Here is a 14,668-nt window from a genome sequence, read left to right as displayed (position 1 = left end):
TAAGAACATAATTCCATATGTGTTCATTCATAGTTCTGATGCCTTTGGTGAGAATCTACAATGTAAATAGTCATGAAAATAAAGGAAACGCATTGAATGAGAAGGTGTGTCCAAACTTTTGGCCTGTATTTGGTGTGGGAGATCCGGGTTTGATTCCCACTGTGATACATCAACCAATGTGTCCCTGAGCAAGACACTTAACCCCTAGTTGAACAGTGGAACAGGTAGAGGAATCCAGTGAGTTCCCCATAGAGTTCAGAAGGCCCTGCCACCACCCGCGGCGCTACCACTGGGCATTTTAGGTCCGGGCCCACCCATTTTGACCCTAGGCCTATAGTGAGTAATGAGTGATTTTAATTCTAGCAGTTCATCCAATAAGCAGCCCGAGGAAAGCTTCGAGTGAAAGCTTCTCAGCCAATCAGCGGCTTCTACCCCACGTGTGGACTCCCACAGGCTGCATCGTCACCAGCAAATGATCCAATGAAATGAATGACGTTTGCGCGCAAGCTTTTCAAGCAAGCTCAATGAGACAGACACAGACTGTAGCTATCAGCTAGCTAATATGAAACCTAAAGCGAAGCAAAGCAGCTTGTCAACATTTAAATTCAGCAAGAAACGCTCCAAGGAGCAGGAGGAGGACATTTTAAGTTACGCGGTTACAAGTGATGAGTTACCATCTTGCTCGGCTGCACTCTCCCCATCAAGTCCTCCCGTAGCCCCCCCCTCACACCAGCAAGGCAAGTAGTATCTTAACGTTATTAGTTTCTGGCTGTCTGAATGCAGGGGGAACCTGAATACATTTTTCTTTTTGGCTTATTTTAACTGGCCCATCCAGTTTTCTGGAGGCCCACCTACAATCAAAATCCTGGCACCGCTAATGCCTGCCACACACCAGCTGAGTGAGTGCAGATTTCAAGTTGAGGCTTCCGTCGCTGTTTGTGACTTTGCCTGAGATTGAGTGACAAGTGTACGTTCTCTTAATACATCTGTCGGTACCCGACCGTGCTGCCTGCAGCTGCACTCGCCCTGTTGTTCATCTGGTTGCCGTGACTTTGCGAGTGATGACATCCTGTCACTGTTCCAGTTGAGGGGAGAGAGAGAGGATGACAATTTGCTTGAGTTCAGTAGAGCACACGGCTCTGTTGAGTCGTGTAATTATGACTTTATATACTACTCGGGGTGGTACGGTTCACAAAACCCACGGTTCGGTTTGTATCACGGTTTTAGGGTCACGGTTTTCGGTTCAGTATGGTTCTTGTTATTTTTTCTTTTAATCTTTAACACTCCAGAAATATACTTCAGCATATAGCTAAAATTAGCATATTGAATGCATGTTGCACAAAACATGCACACAGTGGCAGTTCTATATATTGTTTTATTTCATCATAGGTAACGTGAAATCCAAAATGTTCCCACACACCAGACTATAAATGACGATGGCCCATCCTCCAGCTCTGGGCAGCCTCTCTCCCACTGGACATTTCGGCAGGTGACGTGACATGACCTGCAGCAGCAGCAGCATCCCACTCCACTTGAGGAGCGGTCGGCTCGGTGTCTCTCAAAATCTGAGAAAAATCTTCTAAACTGACCTTTGTCAATCTGAAATGAAGACAGATTCAGCAACTGCACGGCCTATTTCTCGCTTAAAATGTTTTCAGAAACACGTTTCGGTGAACTATTTTAGTACAATATGAGATGGTATTCTGAACGAGCCGCCATGACAGTCTGTTTTGAAATTAGGGACCAGCCAGACCCATGTGACGCAATTGTCCAATCAGCTGCCATGGGTTGCGTTTGTCACGCCCATCCTGCTCGTCATTTCCAGTAAGTGTTTTAACATCGGTGTCGAAAGTGGGCACTACGGCAGTAAGAGGTTAGTGACCATTAACAGTGGACTGACCAACCGTGCGGTACACACACGCTCCGAACAGAGACTAGCGAACCGAGCGGTTCGGGGTTTTTTCATGAACCGTACCACCCCTATATACTACATGTAACTACATAGCAGAAAATCTGTTGTGCGTATGCCCTATTTCTGATATTGTGGCGGCAAAAATCAACAGAGGAAACACTGGTTAGCTTTTGCGCCTATTATTATTATTATTATTATTATTATTATTATTATTATTATTATTATAGCTACATGTTGAATCGGCTGCAGGGCTACTCTGACAGTTTTATATTTTTATAAAGATACCCATTTTATAATAGGGCTACCCATAATACTTTTATAACAGTACCCATAATAATTTGGAATATTTTTAGTTTTTTCTTTCCTTTTATTTTTACTGCACAACCTCCCGGCCCCCATTGTGAAAACCTTTGGCCTAGGCTATTTCATAATATATATCCAGACAATGTATAGTATTAATTATTGCCCCCACACACACACACACACAAAGAAATACTGAATTAAATAAAAAAATAAAAAAATTGTACGATTTATCAGATCAGACTCTGTCCCCACCCAAACCCCTACCGCCAAAATCTCACTCTGAACTCTGTTCAAAACTTGAGAGCCCTGGGTGTTTGTGGCCCGGGAGTACTACCGGTACTTAAGGGGACCGGTGTTTTAACCCAAACCACAATCTTTTTTTCTAACCTTAACTAGTCATTTTGCTGTTGTCGCCACAGGACGGTCACCTTGTGTCGGCTAAAGTCAATTGCAATGGCTGCTGAAATGGCAGTGACTTCACTGTGCCCTGTACTCGGCTCACAGTAACCATTTCTGAGCTAAATTGAACTGTAAAGACCAGTAAACGTAATTGTCATGTGACCGGTAGTCATGTAACCGGCCAGCAGTTGCCATAATTTCATAAGAGATCATATGAATTGTTGTGTATACGTTTTTGTACCATACCATACGAACCCGTTCAAATGCATTGAACCATGTAGTACAAAGATAATATATTTTTAGCATCACGACTCGTTGTGATGTAAATAAGTTGCTCATAATAAGACCTAACACCCAAATGTTTACTTAATCTTTAAGTCGCTTTTAGCTCTAGGGCTATACCTGAATCAGATTTTGCCGATTCAAATCAGATTTGGCTGTTTTATTCAACTATTCGTTTCAATATTTCTTTTTCATATAGACTATCTATCGATCTTTCATTGTTGATTTTGACTATAGTAGTCAAATGCGGCCCGCCAGTTGCATAATGAACCAAAACTGTTTTTGCACTTCTCAACAGGTGGCAGTCCACGCAGTCTGTGGCGTTTTTGCTGTGTCATCACCATTCATGTCTATAAACCACCTATCGGAAACACTGTTCATCGCGCTCGCCCTGCTAGAAAATATAAAAATATAATGTTATGCAAACTGACTGAAAAAAACAAACAAAAACGACAGCTCGACTGAGGGGTAACTCATCGACTTTCAGAGGGCAGCTCTATTTAGCTCAAGCAGTGATTCAGTGCTGCTGAAAAAGCACCATGTGTGACAATGAGGAATATTACACCTACTTTTAGGACTATAAACTGTACTACAATAATGACTCATAACATAAAACTAAGTTGTTGTGGAAGCTGAGCAGCACTGTCACACAAAATGGCAGTAGAGTTCATTCCAACACTGTGGACCTAAAACTCCAGAGCAGTCGCAGATAATCATTGACTCACAAAGTGGGACAAGGGAGTGGGAACTGTTGTAAAGTGCTAAATCAACATTGACACTCCAAATATAACAATTTATTCACGAAAAGGGGAGTGTGGAGTACAGAGTGCATAAGGCTGGACTCAAACAGAGAAATATTCTACTTTTCTCATTTGACACTGAGTGGGTCGCCTGTCTGTCAGCTGGAACCTCAACTACTCCCATCATCATTGGATCAGTAGGTCCTTCACTTTGGACAATCAGGGGAAAAGTCAGCCAGCCAGCCGGAGAATCAGTCAGCCAGTCAGTTGGTCTTTACCCAGCAGCCAGCAGGGGTATGAATACCAGAGATTAGTGGAGTGTCCAACACTCTGAGCCCCACTTAATCCAGTCAGTCACAAATCTGCCCCAAGCATGACGATTAACCCCTTTCCCCTGTAAGAAGCAATCCTAGAGAAACAGCATGGATTAGTGCAGGCAAAGGTCACTGCTGGACCATGCCTATTTCACCCTGCAAACACATATGCTACACTGCCAAGCTGTGTGCAGTCACCACAACATGAAATACTACTTTAGAGAGGCCCACATGTGCACTAATGTATAAAATGGGAAGTGGCACAACATTATACTTAAACCTGCATTAAACAATGTCCACTGCTCTATATTTCTAACATGCTACTGCAGTTTCTTAAAACCCTTTCTCTGTTTTCGACAGTTGAGCGCGACAGTAGGCGGGGCGAGAGAGGGAGGGAGGGGTAGGACATGTGACAAAGGACCCCCAACAGAGAGTCCAACAGTGGATGTTGGACACCTTTAACGCTTAAAATAAGTCAGCCTTTATTTTTCTGAAACTGTGTAACTTGCATTAAACTAATCTTTGATAAATACCCGTGCCTACCACAGAGTAGTTAGTCCCAGCTGGGAGTGAATGCAGATTGTAACCTTTCCCACTGTCAAAAAAAAGTCTAAACAGGAAGCAACCTGACTCCGCCAGATGGATTGCTTCGCATTTGCTCGGCATATCCATCTGGGAACTTTCCGTTGGAGAACTTTTGGGAAGGGGCGGAATACTGGTTATTTGATTGGATGAACCATCTGTCTATCACCTATGTTGGTGATAGACGGGCCAAATCAACCAATCAGATCCACGAAACGTATGAAAATACAACCACAAGCCCGCCCCTGCTGCTGCAGGCAAAGCATAGCTCGTTAGCTCAGCATGCAAGCAACATGTCGGTAAAGGATATGTGCTGTTTGTGTAACGAGAATTTAGGAATAAAAGACACCATTTCAGGTTCCCGGACCATATTCCAAAAGAAGGATCCAAGAGAAAAAAAGCATTAGCGAGCGGCTAACAGAATTAGGGCTACCGCTGTCTGAAAATACTGGTTAGCTGATTGGATAAACCATCTGTCTATCACCACCTCAAAACAAACGCTGATTGGCCCGGTCGTTTGGCTAACGGCTCCAAATTTTCTCTATCTCAAGATGCCAGACTGATCTGCGAGTGGAAAACTGGAGCTCGCCAGATCAGGACGGTCTCACCAGGCTAGCCTGACGTTCCTCCACAGTTGAAAATCATGGATGTATAAGTTGAAAATACTTAGGAGAAAGAACATCAACGGTGAAAAGTAAGAAACAGGGATTTATTTGCTTGGAGCGACGACAAGCTGAAACTAAAGCAGGATTTATGCTTCTGTGGGGGCTCCACGCAGAGCTTAGGACGTAGCCTACGTAAGTGGCCTGATGTTTATGCATGTGTACTAGTGTCTGCATCCCTCTAGTGTATCTTTAAAAGAACAGCAGACCCGGCTTGTGTGCCACGGACAAGCGGACCAATCAGTCCTTCCAGAAAAACGCAGAGTTTTTTTGTGATTGTTGCGGGCAAAAATCCTTGATTATGCGGCACGTTTTCTTAAAAAATGCGATGGAATATGTGGGATATTTATGCAATTTTACGTGATGAAATTGCGGGAACTTGGTTTGATGAAAAAGAGAAGAAAAAGTGATTCCCCCAACACCCTGCTTTTTTTAAACTTAATTTCCAAAAATAGTTTACAGATATTCAGTCATTGCAATAAGTAAACAAATAAGATACAACAATATATACAAATAATATAATAAACAGAGGGAAATAAAAGATACAAAAGAGACAGACTTTCAGAAATCGTTAATAATATAGACAGCAGGAGCACTTAAACAAAGACATTTCAGATAATATCAGATATTAAGATAGCTTTCTTATTGGATACCAACTTAAGAGACTCAAAGTACATGTCAAATTCAACCTCCAACACCTGCTTTACGATGATGTTCACGTCGCGTAATTACGTCACTTCATAACGTTCCCATGGCAACAGGGGAAAATGGCTACTCTTTTGCGAAGTAAACGCAACATTTTTTCAACTTTCTGCTAAGATATATGTGATTTTGCGGGGATTCTGAAATCATGCAAGCACCGCATATTTTGCGTGGAAATCAGCAATTTATGCGGCATATTTGAAAAAATGTGGCCCCTGCATGAATATGCGGACTTTGGCTGATTATGCATTGAATTATGCGATCGCATAATCACATTTTTCTGGAGGGACTGACCAATCACAGTTGTTGCAGTCTGCATCGCCACGACGTGTAGTTACAGTTTTTGAGAGGCGCACGTATGCTTTGGCCTTACACTACAAACAAGTCTAAAATATCGTTGGGAAACCGACCCCAGAGCTATAAGTAGTAAGACTTTAGACTGACATTCATCAACAGGACAGGAACCGGACTATTTCTGCTGAATGTGTGTGTAAATAGGCAACATTAGCTACGTTAGCTGTTGTCCATCTCTACTACAGCCAGGCTCTCTTGTAAGTGAAGCGGGCTATGAGTTTATACTATTAGAAGTCGGAGATGAGAGAGAAAGTTGACTGGAGGAAGAAGAGGAGAGCTGGAGCGGTGGAGGGCTTCAGGGAGCAGTAGATGAGCGTGGAGTTCAGCTCCAGCTCTATTATATAGCTGATCTCTGCAGGGACTCGGTGGTTCCACTGGCTGAACACTGAGCACACAGCAGCATGGCCACAGACAGCCCAGGTAATTACATGGAAACGCTTCCTGTGTAACCCACTATGGAATAACATACTTAATGCTTTATGATTGACACTTTTATCCTGAGGACATTGTAATACGACAACTTTAGTTTAGGTTATCTAACGGGACGTGAACACTAGCTAGAGGTGTGACGAGATCTCGCGAGATTAAAAACATTACGATATTTCACGTCGAGGTTACAAGTTGTCTCACGATGTCAGTACACGAGTGCAGAATCACGTCGGTACTACCAAGGACCAATTTCTATATCAATCGGTGCCAAATTTCGGTACCTTTGGTGTGCATCTTTCACAGAGGGCGGGGCTCAGCTCCAACACACACACACACACACACACACACACACTCATTCAGAGGTGCGGTGCAGACCGAGCGAACGTTACGTTGCCTCTGCAGTTTGTTAAAGTCACAGTGAGACTTTTTTAAAACATCACGCAGACACTGTTTGCTGCAATATCATATAATAGCGAGATTGCTGTGCAGTTAATGTTCAACTTCCGAGACAGACAGGTGTTCTCTCTTGAGACTGACTGATAGGCACAAGACAAAAGCGTTCATATGCCCTGGTGACTGACTGACAGGCTGGGGTTGTAGGGCAAGCCAAGGGAACTTTATGTCTATAGCACCAGTGGTGTAGTCTACATGATGCGCAAGTTACGCAGTATACCCGCTAAGAAAGCTCCAGGATTTCCATATACCCACTTAAAAATGCCCAATGACATGTAACAACATGCTTTCCATTATAATTATGGTATATTTTGAATTGTTATCTGTGTGTCATCTGTTTGTTTTCTTGGCATAGAATAAATAAAGGTATTTCCACCGTAAATTGGTGCAAAAAAGTGTATCAGAAGTCTTTGATGCTCAAAATGTTCCTGCCGGAGGACACCCAGACCCCCCACTTTCACAGATTGAATAAAAAACAGTCGGTCATATTTTATCATTTAAGTTTTCTTTAAAATAGTGTTATAATCTCGTCTCGTTCTCGTGAACCCAATCTGGTCACAGCCCTAACACTGAGAGTTTAAAACTCCTGACTACGAATGACGCGGTCCAACATGAACACAGACACACACACACACACACACACACACACATATACACACACACCAGTGTCAGTTATTGCACTTGATTGTTAGGATTTTGTCTTTGTTCCTCTTGTTTGAGGTGGATGGGGCTTAGCTGGAAAAAAAAACTTCAATTTTATTGAAATGGCAATATGGACTGGTGCAATATCCAAATCGCAGGATATTTTTGAAAGGCAAAAAATGTGTCAAAATATTGTTCTGAATAAATTATTTTGGTGCAGCAGAGATTTCCCCCGCCTACACGTCATATTCTATAAACTTAAGAAAAAAATCTTTGCTTGGTACAGATCCTCGCAAAAATCACACTATGATCATTTAAAAAAAATGGCAATGAAAATGAGAATAATGAATGGAATTGGTATCGCCTCAGCTCGCTTAGAACCTGGACGGAGGTGATAGTAAATAAAGTACAGAGTCGAGCAGGTACCAGGGACTTTTTATCATAATGGAAAACCAAAGAAGGCAAGTAGAGTCGAGGCGAGTCGAGCAGGTACCGTGTTAATGGAAAAACGCCATTAGAGAGTGAGACCACACAGTGGCAGGACCACAGTCTTTTGATCCTTTTTATTTCTTTCACAATACATCAGTCTTTGAACAGGTAACCTGCCTGCAGGCTGATGTGGGAGAAATGACATCCAAAATTCCAAGAAAAGTGGAAATATTTTGTCTATTCAGAGAGCTTCCTGACTGTGCCGTCATCATTCACTTAACTGAAATGGTTTAAAACATGTCATGTGAATGATTTAACTGCCATATCAACCTGACAAATGTGTTTACATTCACCAGAGTTTAGCTCGACCTCACCTTGTTTTATGGTTCCACTATAAAAGGCTGGGGAACTCCTCACTGCTTCAGGCAATACTAGTCAAACACTGAGTTTGCACAATAGGCTGAGCTCATCAAGATCGGAGCATGGGTAAACAGCCAAGCAGGCAGAGGCAGACCAACACTTTCACAGCAGCACAAAGCTGCTAAATGTCCCACCGTTACATATATTACACACAAGCCAAGGAAAACTGGCTTAGTTACAGCAAGTATTATTGTGAAAACTACCTTCAAGAAAGAGTTTCAAGAAAATTAGTTTGTCTCATTCATAGCCAAATGTATGCAGCAAGGTAGTCCAACATTTAGGTCGTGGTGTTTTTGAAAAGTCCCGTCCACACAAGCACGGTTAGGCCTGTCACGATAACAAATTTTGCTGGACGATAAATTGTCTCAGAAATTATTGCGATAAACGATAATATTGTCATCGAGAGACCATTTGCATCTAATATAATGATAATGGCATAATAATGCAGGTACACCTTTTCAAAGATCAATATACTTATTTCTAAAGAATATTTAACACTGGAACTGGAAGACATTTTAAATATCCACAATATGTCTGTGATCTCCTTTAGTATGTCGTCTTTCACGCTGATGTACAGTTGTGGGATTGCCGTTTGTGACACGTAAGTTCTCAGACTACAGACTCTGTACTACATTTTACAATTATTTAACACTAAATATTAAATTTAAATAATATATAATTAATAAATTAAATCTATCTGTATGGCTATATGCCACATGGCCAGTAAATGTACCAAAATAGTTCTGTTTTTCAGTCTTCATTTTGGCGAAGGTGCGGCTTCTGCTCCTCTTCAGGTCGGAGCTTCGTGGGGCGCACACACACACACACACACACACACACACACACACACACACACACACACACACACACACACACACACACACACACACACAGTCCGTGGACAGCTGTAGGCTTGTACCGTTAATGTTCTGTGCATTGTCGGACACATGCAGCCACTTTCCTGAAACCGCTTGCGAGACTGACGAGTCCAGCGGCGTGTATGTCCGAGCCTGTCTCCCCCCCTCCACCTGCAGGTTGTCAGTTGCGTGGTTTGGAATGAAAGGAAGAAAACGGGACGCCGAGTAACACGGTGGATATCGCTCATATACTTTTTTTTTTGACGGCGCCTTAACTGCAAAGTGCTGCGGGAAACCCTGCTCCAACTCTCAACTAGCGTTTTTCTGTCTCTCTCTCGGCCTGGAGTCCCGCCCACACAAAGACCATGCGACTGACAAGAGGGTTCACTCCTCGTTACGCTCAGGAACCGAGAGTGTTCCTCCAGTCTCTCTGGTAGAGAGAGACGAGGAAAACAAACAAACATGCAAATGGGAATTATCGCGGCCGGAAAAATTATCGAGCTAATTTTTTTTTATCGTGCGATAACTCGATTTATTGACTATCGCGACAGTCCTAAGCACGGTTTAAAAAAATGCTCAAATGAAATGCAAAAAACACTATAAAGTGCTGTCAAGAGCCAAACCAACAGGTGGCGATATATAACCCTAACCCTAACACCATGTTGGCCAATCAGAACCCTGAAAAAAGCCATTACTGGAAGGCTACCTGGCTGCAATGGGGCACTGATTGCTCTGTAGACTTCTCTGTTGCTCAATACAGTGGAAGAGGAACGGTACATTTATGTGTAAACATGTCAAAAGTCTTGAACTAGCACTAGTTTGGCCACATCCACTGATGCACGAAATGTTGCTCATTTGTAACGGCAAACCCAACGGTACAAGATAGCCAGTCTGATTTCCCAGTCTACATGGCAACACTAAAAACTGAGATCCTGATCATCTTCACCCTGGAAGGAGTTTTCCAAAAGATCCATCTCTGATCCACTCTACTTTGACATGTGGCTCAATATGCATACATAGGTCTTTCCGGCTGTACTGTCAACACAAAGGGGCCAAAATATGTTAAGTGTTAGAATAACTTTCGTCAGACGGCAATGTAGCCATTAGCTTGTAACAGTGGAAATGCATGCACATGGCATGTTGCACGGTGTGTTTGCTAGGGAACATAAAGAAGGATCTTGTGGACCCCTAAAAGAGAATAGCTAAAGATTAAGAACTAGCTTGGAAGAGCAGGGTGAGAAAGAGGGATTGGGACTATTTCAGACTCAGAAGTTCAACTTGAATCATTGCTCTCAGCTTCACGTACTTTGTACCTGTTCATCTTTTTATTTTCTGGTTAACTTTAAGACCAAAATAAAGATCAAATCAATTCTCTGCTCCTGCTTCATGGACCGGTAACAGTTCCTGTATAATTAGCACCTAAAGGGAGCTCAGGTAATGTCAGTCGTTCTGCTGGTGACTCATCTGCAGGGGAGTAAAAATATCAACTTTTAATCTCGAGTCTTTGTTGGCCTCTCACGTCACAGCTTAGCTTCTCCTTTTGGGAACATGTCTTTGCTTTCTCTGATAACAACCAATGTTAAAACTTAGTATACAGGATAAAAAGGGGATATGTAGATGCATGATTTATATCTAGCATTTATCTAGTGCCACATGCCTGTCTGATGTCTTTGGGAATGTCCAAAACACGTCAATGGGCCAAACAGCCATGGACAGAAGAAAAATGGCAATCTTTTTTTGTCTGCAACCAGATAAGAAGTAGGGGAACTGGACATACTGTATATATTCAGAGTGATATGTAAAGTCGACCTTCTCCCTGTACTGCCTGACAGAGCCACTCATTTATCCCCAATTTGCGTCAGCAGGTAATAATGTCTTCACATTAGTCGTGAACGTCCCTCAGACAATTTCACCGAGAAGAATTCCTCTACATTTAATGGTCCTGGCTAGTAGATTGAATCTGCTTGTGACCATCATATTCTTCACATCATCACATGGAAATGTTGACACGGTGGATTTAAGATAGATATCATACAAATGGCACGTAGTTAAAATGCAACAATACACGACAGCCGGGCTCAGTGCAGCCGTCAGCTCCCACGTAGGCTGAAGATGTGCTGCGAGCCGCTGCAGGGGGAGCTCCACAGGCTGCTTGTTGGAAGCACAATGAAGAGCTTTCTGTGATGCAACCGAATCGAGTGCAAGACAGGCAGCATGAATGGAGGAAGAAAACGATTAAAGATCGACTGTGAAAGAAATACAGATGTCTGGTAGAGAAAGATGTACCAACACAACAAAATTAATATCCAACAATTTCTGATAGTTGATCAATCATTTAAGTCATAACTTTGGCTGGTTCCAGCTTCTCAAATGTGAGAATTTGCTGATTTACTTCCGTATCATCGCGTAAATTGAATACTTTTGGAAGTTGGCCATTGTTCTATCAAAAGAAGAGGACTCTTTCGAAGTGTGTTGGCATGTTTCCATCTGTTACTACAGAAAGTAACAGACAGAGCTAGAGCTGCAACAATTCGCTGAAGAAATAATGTGCAACTATTTTAATCATCGATTTGTTAAGGTCATCATTTGTGCTAAACATCTGTATGTTTCAGCATCTCCCCGGTGAGGACTGACTTCTTGTCTCTTCTTTAAATTTTGGCTAGAACAAGACGTGAAGATGTCACCTTGACCACCATGAGTTGATCATTTGATCATTAAAAAACTGTTAGCAGGGATGCACCGATGGGCCATAAGCCGATGTTCTTTTGTTGTTGTTTATTTTGTACATTATTCCCCCTCTTGTGCCAGGGAGACATCTTCATTATAAGAAAATAACTCAACTATGAGCTTTTTTCAGCTGGCCAACGACCTACTCAATGAGAAAAATGTTTCAGTCCTTACAGCTCAACAACAACTTTTAGTGACACAAATTAGAAACATAAATAGGGCTATCTTTCCCCTCTTGTGGTTTTCATAGAGAATACAGTGTCTTCCCACATGGCCTAAATTATCTTTCACTTTGATGTGTAAACAGACCACACGTTGCCCTCTGACGTCAAGCCAGAGTTGGGTGTGAATCAGCAGCTGCAGTAGCACCACATGCTCGCTACTGTTGCCCGAGTCCGATGCAAATAACCAACAACAGATGAACATGGGCCGCTGTCGTCGGTCAACAAGGCGAGTATCGACCGATGCCGACGTTGGGCCCGTAATGCGGTGCATCCTGATTGTTAGTTGCAGCCCTGGACCAAAGGCAGGTGTCTGACCCTCATGGTCTCTGACAACCACACAAACAAAACAGCCAGTTAGGCTTTCAATCACATGGAAACACACAATAAAGATCATGTTAAAAGGGGGAGGAACAAAATGGCTTTCAGCAGGTCCAGCAGACAGACTCCAGAAATAGAGGCAGCCAACCCATTCAGAAGGGAGAGGAAGAGGATGAAGGGAAAAGGGGATTAGAAGGCAGGCTATCCTTCCTCCCCTGCCCTACTGCCAAGCCCATAGCCAGGTCAGGGGAAAACTGGAGTTATTTTGGAGCAGAGAGGAGCTAAGCAGGCCCACACAGAAGGATTTATCCTGGAAGAGGCTCTTCTAGTCCTCCTGTCCCCTGGCAGAAGGCTGAGGGAGGGAGGGAGGGAGGGGGAATCCTAACATTAACCCTTTAGATACCCATCGATATGAGGTCTGTTAAAGCTTCACACTTCTGTGGTACAATAAAAATACAGCTACAACTCACAAATATTTCAATTAGTGATACATTTGGCTTCTCTGTTCTCAATTCCTCACAGTCCAAGGTGACAGCCAGGTTTTGTCCAAGCAACACACCAAAATCTAAAACAAATCCAAACCTGAGCCAAACTTCAGACAGTACAACAGCCACCACAAACACTGGACCTGATAATGGCCCTGAAAGCTGCAGCTGAATGCTTAGAAATACACGACACCACGCTGAAGACAGAAAGTACTGTATCTGTCCACTCGTAGAGAAGATCTCAGTCTCAGTGGATGCTTCTTTGTAATAGAACCGTGCAGCTTTAGTCCTCCTGATCCCGATGCCAGCATGCAGAAGAGAAAGTTCAACTGGATGTTAAAATCTGATCACAATGGCTGTCCATTAAACTGATTCCTAACTTCAGAATCTTGTCACCAAGCTACCACCAGAAAACTAGTCTTTCTTCTGACAGTGACAAATCAGTTTATTCCATCAATCAATCTGTTTTGAGTCACATGGCATCGTACGGGGTATAATTCCAGTGAAATGTTATCCCATCAGCTCCTTCAACGTGTGCACTTTTCTAGAAATGGACTTCTTGTAGCAGCCAGTGGAGTCGCCCCTGTGTGCCCTGAATGCAGGTCCATGGCTTCACTTTCCAGGCCCGGAGGCCTCGACCATTAGTTGCCCAGTCTATGAGATGGACGTAGAGATGGGCTGGCTTGTCCACATAGTCGGAATCGTAGCCATAGGTCATAGCTGATAGCCATCTTTAACCGACACGCGGCAACTTTAGGCAAACTGACAGTCTCCAAGGAGACGCTGCCATGGAAACCTACTGTGTACAGTATACTTGATGCTGAAAGCAGATCTGCGTGGTGCTTAAAGAGTGAATGTCCTTCATCTGGAGGCCCTCGGCTCAGGCCTCTCTGTTAGGAAGCTTCTGCCCCTGCTAAAGGGCCCTGGTGCAAGGCACTGAATTCTCATCATCAGCTCCTGGGCTGCTGTTCAGAACCCAGACTCCGCCCCTGACCTCTGACCCGGCCTGTGAAGGGTCTCTCATCACTTTCTATTGTCAGCAGTGGGAAACGGAGCTATGAAAGCAACTGTAGTTTTCCCAGCGAGAGAGGATGAGTCCCATGCTGCTGCGCTCTCATTAACTCCCATTTTAATGCTTTCAGCACAGCTGGCAACCCAAAAACTGTTCAGCACCTAATGAACCAATAATACAAACATGGCAGTGTTTAGCAGCATGGTGCCAGAGCTGTGATCAATAAATAATATTGCACTGGTTTAACGACCCCCCCAGACAATAAATAATGACAGGTCTAAAAATGAATCATGTAAACATTGGTATTCATTCCCCTTCATTTCTGCCCCTTTGAAATGTGGAGTTTAGGATTCTCGAGGAAGACCCAAAAAAATCCACATTTATTTAGTATGAGTATTTAGTTGGGTTCATTTATTCTATTT

General features: G+C 43.1%; 1 protein-coding gene across 2 annotated transcripts in view; it reads right to left on the bottom strand.

Annotated features, from left to right (window-relative positions):
• The window catches only part of LOC114559162 (nucleolar protein 4-like), a 184,226-nt gene that overhangs the window by 107,376 nt on the left and 62,182 nt on the right, over positions 1 to 14,668 (bottom strand). The window lies entirely within an intron of this gene.

The sequence above is a fragment of the Perca flavescens genome, chromosome 7 (assembly GCF_004354835.1).
Source record: "Perca flavescens isolate YP-PL-M2 chromosome 7, PFLA_1.0, whole genome shotgun sequence".
NCBI classification, from domain to species: domain Eukaryota; kingdom Metazoa; phylum Chordata; class Actinopteri; order Perciformes; family Percidae; genus Perca; species Perca flavescens.
The sequence above is the reverse complement of the archived record's forward strand: the minus strand, read 5'-3'. Positions and strand labels throughout refer to the sequence as shown.